The sequence below is a fragment of the Nannospalax galili genome, unplaced genomic scaffold (genome assembly GCF_000622305.1).
Source record: "Nannospalax galili isolate Female #2095 unplaced genomic scaffold, S.galili_v1.0 scaffold989, whole genome shotgun sequence".
Taxonomy (NCBI): domain Eukaryota; kingdom Metazoa; phylum Chordata; class Mammalia; order Rodentia; family Spalacidae; genus Nannospalax; species Nannospalax galili.
Genome location: NW_008359507.1, coordinates 215,828 through 223,535, shown reverse-complemented (window position 1 = coordinate 223,535; position 7,708 = coordinate 215,828). Strand labels below are relative to the sequence as shown.

Here is a 7,708-nt window from a genome sequence, read left to right as displayed (position 1 = left end):
TGTGTTTTTCACAGTAAGTATATGTATTCTTTTCTATTTATTCATAGAAAACAGATAATTATTTTTTATTGATAGTTTTTTTTTGTTTTAGTAAGTGATAGAAGAAAAAAACAGATAAAGAAATTTTGCAGTGCCTGATACTTAAATTCATTAAATTTCATATACTTAAGGTTTTAAAACATTTTTTCTCTCTAGTAGTATTTACGTGGCTGAAATGTTCATCTCCTTCACTTATCCTCTGCTTTCCAAAACTGCTATGGAGTCATGCCCTGATATATTTTAATATATTAACAATAGAAGAACATCATGTTTATTAAATTGCCCATACTTTATTCAAACGATTATCTTGAAGCCACTTATATGAGTTCCTTCGAAGAACACATCATCAATATTTTGAAAATGACATTTTTATATTCTTATCACTCCTGTTGGGACATCAAATAAAACTGTATTCGTGTCAGTTGCTGAATTGTGTCACACACTGAAACAACTGTGCTCAGTTTGTTTTGGCTAGTCCAGTTACATGACCTCATCATATCTGAACCTTCTCAAATCTGTTTCTTCTTCAGCCTCTTTGATAATCTTTGCCTGTCAGGTTAGGCAGTTTCAGTACAGGAAAGAATTTCCCGGTATTCTTTAAACACCTGAGTGATTTACTGAATTTCTATTTAATTTTGTAGCTTCTGAGATATTGCACACGTTCTGTCTACAACATTCAGTCTGTTGCATTTGGAACATGCAGACAGTCAAACGTATAGTAAAAACATAATGATATATTTCCCATTTGTGTGATAGGTTTTTGAATTTCAATTGACTCCAGAGGAAATGAAAGTCCTCGAGGGCCTGAACAGAAATATCTGATATTTGACTCCAGATGTAAGTGACTTCAGTAAACATGTTTTAATCAATTTGTTTTCTGATTGAATATAACATATTTGTTAAAAGTTACCCCAGTTAAAAGAAAAAGCACAGAGGCCATTTTGAATCAAGACTGAGACAAAAGCTTTCCTGAACTCTCTTTAGTCTCCTCAGAGTTCTGTCCTTTGTCACTGCAGCAGGGTGAGTGACCCAGGCTCAGCTGGATCTAGATCTGCTGCACCTACTGCTCTGCCCCTTTGGTATGGAGTGTTCTGGGTCAGTCAGCATCACTGCTGAATTTCATCCCTGTGTTGGCTCTGAATCTTTATGTCCTGTGGGAAAACACTCCAGGCATTCCAGCAAGCCTGTTGAAGCATTATCAAAATCAGTTTCCTTGGTTGGGGTGGTGGTGGTGTATTCCTGTAATCCTAGTACTTTGGAGGCAGAAACAGGCAGATTTCTGTGAGATCAAAGCCAGCCTGTCTACATAGAGAGTTCTAGACTAGGTGAGGCTACAGGGAGACACTGTCACCAAACCAAACCAAACCAAACCAAACAAAATTCTGCTATTTTCTCCAAACTGCTTAATTCCTGCTGGCATTAAATTCATGAACATCAACTTCGCAGTCTCGGTTATTTCCTCCTGATGAAATTGCTCAATGAATTTTGTCATTTTAATGTTTTTAACAGTTTGAAAGACTTCACTTCCTTTATACTGCACCTGATCATTAATTTTCAGGACCTGATCATTAATTTTGTGTGGATAATCCAACAGTTTACTTGGTATTGATTTTCTGAAATATGGGAATCTCAGCTCAGGGGATTAAGAAGTTTTCAAGTCTAAAGTTTTAACTTGAGAGAATAGTGTAGAGAAAACATCCCTGTGTTGTAGAGGAGTTATAGCCAACAGAAATCTTTCTCTTCCTTCAGGCCGTTCAAGTCTTAAAGAGGGCTTTGGATTCACGTGGAACTGGAGTTAAGGACGGTTTATAGCCGTCATGTGGGTGCTGGGAATCGAACCCGGGTCCTCTGAAAGAGCAGTCAGTGCTCTTAACCTCTGAGCCATCTCTCCAGCCCCAGAAAGTGTTTTATTATCGAAGGAAGAAAAAGAATATATATATCCTCTTCCACTGGGAAGTTTATTTCTAAAAGAACAGTAATATAATTTATAAGAATTGATGAATGTGATGTACAATTGCATATAGTGAAAAATTGTCATTTTTAATGAACAATGATATTTTAGTATTATATGGAAAACTGAGGAAAAATAGGCACTTATTCCAAAGACACAGAGCCCCAAGCAATCAGTTAATATTTTTCCTCTTTAAAATTAATGATTAATCAGTTTTATCCCTATGTGGCCTGTGTGACTGTTACTGTAGGAAATCTCTAGTTATCTACTTCAATATTATGTTTCATTTTATGTACAATATTATTTCAAGTAATTCTTATATTTGTTTTGTGTTTATGTGTGTGTATGACTCAAGTAAGTCTGTGTGTCTTCTTGTGTGTGAATGCAGATGCATGTACATATGTGTGCTGGGATCATAGGGCAACCTTGAGTATGGTCCTTATCTCCCTTCAACTTGTTTGAGAGAGAGTCTCTTGTCATTTTCCTATGTGTCAAGATGACCTTGACTTTCCAGCAGTTCTCCTGTCTCCACCTCACATCTTGGCACAGGAGCACTGTTGTTAAAAGTGTATGCTGCTCAGTCCAGCTTTACAAGGGTTCTGTGGACCAGAACTCAGGCCACGTCCTTGTCCAACAAGTACTGTTTACACTAATCCATCTGTCTAGTCCATTCTTTCCATTTCTGAATCAAAGTTAATACATTGCTGTGTTGAGCAGTTAGTAAACAAATAAGAAAACTGAAGTGAGATGGATACAGCAGTCTGTTACTCTGAAAAGTACTTCTTAATGCAGATAGTAGTTGGACTTGTTCTTTTCAAAAGAAAGTGATCAGTTTCTGCTTTCATTGAGGATTTTAATATAAAGGACTAGCTATCATGTTGATTTCTTGATAGATATAGGTCTGGCCGTTTGACCTATAATTATGTGTGTTAATTCCCATGGAAAGTAGCGTGATATGAGTAATTTATTTATTATTTGTGTGTTTATAAAGTAATTCTTATGGAAATTCCCAAGGCAGGATACACAAATTACCAGAAAAGAAAACTCTGTACGTTTACTCTACTGGAAGCATCATAGAAGTCATTCTTGCTAAATGCAGAAACCTCAAATTCATTGTGCATTTTCTTTGTTTTGCTAGTTTTGCTTGCCGCCCTAACTATCCATTTTCTGATGAATACTAGCACAGAGACCTGGGCTCTGGCCCTGCCTTCTACTGGAAGATCCTGAAGGTGGAGTTGCCCTGGGAGCGTCCTCAGCCTCTGCTGAATGCACCTGAGCAACTCAGGCTTGGCGGAAGCTGCAGCCACAGCTCAGAAAGTAAAGCACGACATATCTGTCATTTTCTGAAAAGAAATAAAAGGATTCTCTGTTTCAATATTTATCTATGCCAGTCTGTGTTATGTGAATATTTTGTTTTCTCCTGACCCTTTAGGACCCCAACAAGTTTACCAAGAAATCTTCATGCAAGGGACGATAATGACAGCAGCCATTTTGCAAACATGTCTGATTGGTAGTAAATAGATTTTTGATCCTCTGCAATTTGCAAATATTTATTCATCTATGTTTCTCCTGTCTTTCAAGGTATAAGAAAGCACATTACATGGGGTCTGGGAGGTGAGGCACACACAGGAAGAGTGGCCTACAGTCCCAGTGTTCTAGCAGCCTAGATTCAGATGTCTCCTTAGGGAAGTGCGACAGGAAAAAGAGGGGAAAGGAGCATACAGGAAGGAGGACTCATATGGGGAGATCAAGGTGAGGCACAACAGGCATGTCTTTGCTTGGAAAGCACTGATAGGTACCCCTTCCGAAGTATATCCTGCTGATTAGAGGAGGCTTTGCACATCGTATACCTAGAGCCAGTGTTATGTGCCAAATCTGGGGCAGCAGGGTGTGTCCAGATGCAGCAGTGTGTTTGCTCAGTAGGGACTTCAAATGTATTTAATCTTTTAAATATCACTTTTCATTTTTTATTTTTGTTGCAGAGGGCCAGGGTTTCACTGTATAGCCCCAGTTAGTTTGGAACTCACTATGTAGAACAGACTGGTCTTGATCTCATAATGACCCGCCTGCCCCTGCCTCCTGAGTGCTGGGATTAAAGGCATGCACTACTATACCTGACTAATCTTTCTAATCTCTTTTAAGAATGCATTTTTTCTTTACTTTAGTAAATATATTATGGATTTGAAAATATTAAACAGTGTTATTTGATCATATTCAGATCCCTTCCCTCATCTCCACCCCACCTTATCACAGCACCCTCCCTGAATTTATTTCCTTTAGTTATTTGTGTATTTTAAAGGCCTATAGTGTCTAATCTGTGTTCCTCAAATGCTTTTGGGTGTGAGTGCATCCTTGTAATCTGATCAACCTGATCAAACAGCTGTCACACCAGTAAAAAAAATTGACACTCCCTATTCTATCAGCTCTTATGGCTTGTGTCCATCTCCCCTCCTCATGCTGATTATTTTTTCTGGCTTGGGTTGCATGCTGTCGCAAGTGTCGTGGGCTCATACGTACAACTGGTAGCTGATCATTCTGGAAACATGCCTTTAATCAGAGCACTGGGGAGACAGAAGCAAGTGGATTTCTATGAGATTTAGACCAGCCAGGTCCACAAAGCCAGTTCCAGGTCAGCTGGAGCTGCAGGGAGATCCTGTCTCAAAAAACAAAAACGGACAAACAAACAAACAAACAAAATATGTGCAACTACCCGTGGTGTCCAGACAACAAGGTTTCCTTGTATTCGTCTGTCAGTTCTGGCTCTTTCCACCTCTCTTTCCACAGTGATCCCAGAGCCTTGGGAGGATAGAGTGAGATGGGTGTCCCATTTAGAGCTGAGTACTCCAGTCTCATATTCTCTGCACATTGACCATTTATGTGTCTCTGTGTTAATCACTGTCTGAGGAAAGAAGAAACTTCTCTTCTGAGAGTTGAGAGATGCACTAATCAGTGGGAATAACAATGTCATTAAGAGTCAGTTTAGTACTGTGTCTGCTTAGCAGTACGATAGTAGTAGGTTCTTGATATGACCTGGGACCTGTCTGTCCACAGATTCTTTGCCCTGATAACATTGTCACATATGGACTCCGTCTTGAGAAATGGGCCTCAGAAGATGTTCATTTATTCCCTTAACATTCCTGCCACTGTGTACCAGTGGTCATATTTTATCAGGCCAATCAATATTGTAGCTCACAGGGTTCACAGCAAGATAAAGTTGATGATTACCTTCTCTGCAAGTAACCGGCATAGCCTCTTCTTACAACCAATTGATTTCTCTTTTTTTTTCATTTTTAATAGAAAATTTTTATTTTATTTTTGAAACTTTTTATATATAATATTGAGTTTTTATGCAATTCACACAATACGTTTTAATCATATACAGATCCCGCTCACCCATCTGCAACACCCAAAGACTCCTCATCAGATTTCATGCATTCTGTCAAGCTGGTGTTTCCAGATATGCCTCTGTGTGAGTTCATCCACTGGGGTCTGGTTAGCCTAACTAACATCACTCACTTAAAGAAGACCAACTCTCCCCGACTCAACAGTGATCGACTGCCAGTAGATCCTCACCTAAGATTAGGGCTTCTTACCCAGTTCCCCATTACTATGCTGGGTTTTTTACAACAACAAAAAAAAACTTTTGACAAAGGGGCCAAACAAAATACATTGGAGAAAATACTGTAGGTTCAACAACTGAGACTGGACAACCTGGATGGCTACGTGTAGGAGAATGTAAATAGATCTCTGTCTCTAACTCTGACGAAAAGTCAACTCCAAATAGATCAAGCATCTCAATACAAACCTCATACCTTGAATCTTATAGAAGAGAAAGTAGGGAATACACTAGAACTTAGAGGCACGGGAAATGATTTCCTGAACAGGACCCCAATAGCACAAGCATTTAGACAAACAATTGACAAATGGTCATCATGATGCTAAAAGACATACGTGCATCAAAGGATACCGTGATTCAAGGGACTAGGCAACCGAAAGAATGGGAAAATAAATCTTTGCCAGGTATTTCTCTGACAGAGGGTTAACATCTAAAATATACAAAGAACAAAAATAAACAAATAAATAAGCATAAAATCCTAATGCTATTAAAAATTTGGGAAAGGCATAAACAGAGTTCTCAAAAGACGAAAATGGCTGCGAAGCATTTTAAATAGTGTTCAACATCTTTGGTCATCAGGGGAATGGCAATGAATAATGCTTTGAGATTTCATTTTACCCCAATCAGAAAGACTAAGAACAAAAAACCCAAAACACCAAACAATGAAAGATGACAAATACTGGCAAGGGCATTCATATTCATTACTGGGGGGAGTGCAAACTGGTGCTACCACCATGGAAATCAGTATGAGGAAGTTCCTCAAAATGCTGAAACTAGATCTCCTACAAGATCCAGTCACACCATTCCCGAGCATATACCCAAAGGGCACGGCGCTATATCCAAATACAGAGGTACCTGTCCTTCCATGTTCATTTCTGCTTTATTCACAATAGCCAGGAAATGAAAAAATACCTAGATGTCCATCAACTGATTAATGGATAAAGAAAGTATGGTGCATTTACATAATTGTGCATTATTCAGCCATTAAGAAAATGAAATTATGGGCTGGAGGGATGGTTCAGTGGTTAAGAGCACTGACTGCTCTTGCAGAGTATGCGGGGTTCGATTCCCAGCACCCACATGGCGGCTACGAACCATCCTTAACTCCAGTTCCAGGGGAATCCGAAGCCCTCTTCTGACCTCTGCAGCATTTCACGACACAGGTGCACTCACATATGTGCAGGCAATACACTCATACACATAAAATAAAAATAATAAAATATTTTAAAAAAGAAAATGAAATTATGAAATTCACAGGTAAATGGATGATATTGGAAATCATCATCCTACATGAGGTAACCCAGACCCACAAACATCATGTTTTCTCTCTCATAAATGGATGCTAGGTTACAATCTTCAGACAGATGTGTTTCAACTGGAAAATCCTAAGAGATCAGGAAACTAATAAGGTATCATGGGGTGGTTATTGGAAAGGGAAGAATGCAGTGATATTAGTAGGAAAGGGAACAATGGATAGCACTGGTTTAATGGAATGAATGGGGTGGGCTGAAGAAGGAGTAAGAGTTTGGAAACTAACCACCAAATGCATTTTGAAAGAGTCATATGAAACCCACTATGAAAGCCTTTCTCAGTACATACATATACAATATAAAAAGCGTTTAAATGGTTTTTGATAGGCTAACCAGGATTCAGTGGACACCAAAGGACATCAGTTTATATGACCAAAGGCAGGTTTCTAAAGCCCTGAAGATAACTGGACAGTATGAAGATAAGAAAAAGATGCAAAATCTCAGGGAAGTATATCTTTTAACTAATTCAGCATTGTTCACAAGAGTGGGTCAAACATTAATAATACTGTCCATGTTAGACTTCCAGTTATTGGTCTGACAAGTTAAGAACTGGGCAGTTTTTACTTCCAACCTCATGGTGAAGAAGACACTGAACAAAACTAAAATAATGAAGCCCTTCAAAGTCATCAGAAAACAGAGATCTCAGATCAAATATTGAACTTCAAATCAAGGAGACAGGAAAAGATCTATTTTGACGTAAATCTAAAAGTGCTGTTTTCTGTATTCAAACATCACTCTCAAGGAAAACAAATTCAGCAGAGCCATATCAACCTAGACGTCTTAAGCCCAATC

At 38.7% G+C, this 7,708-nt stretch overlaps 1 long non-coding RNA gene across 1 annotated transcript; it reads left to right on the top strand.

Annotated features, from left to right (window-relative positions):
• On the top strand, window positions 1–3,371 carry LOC115066746. The gene is made up of 3 exons (XR_003847837.1): window positions 1–13; window positions 796–876; window positions 3,172–3,371. It is a non-coding gene; the product is annotated as an uncharacterized LOC115066746 (long non-coding RNA).
• Window positions 3,372–7,708: the final 4,337 nt, after the last annotated feature.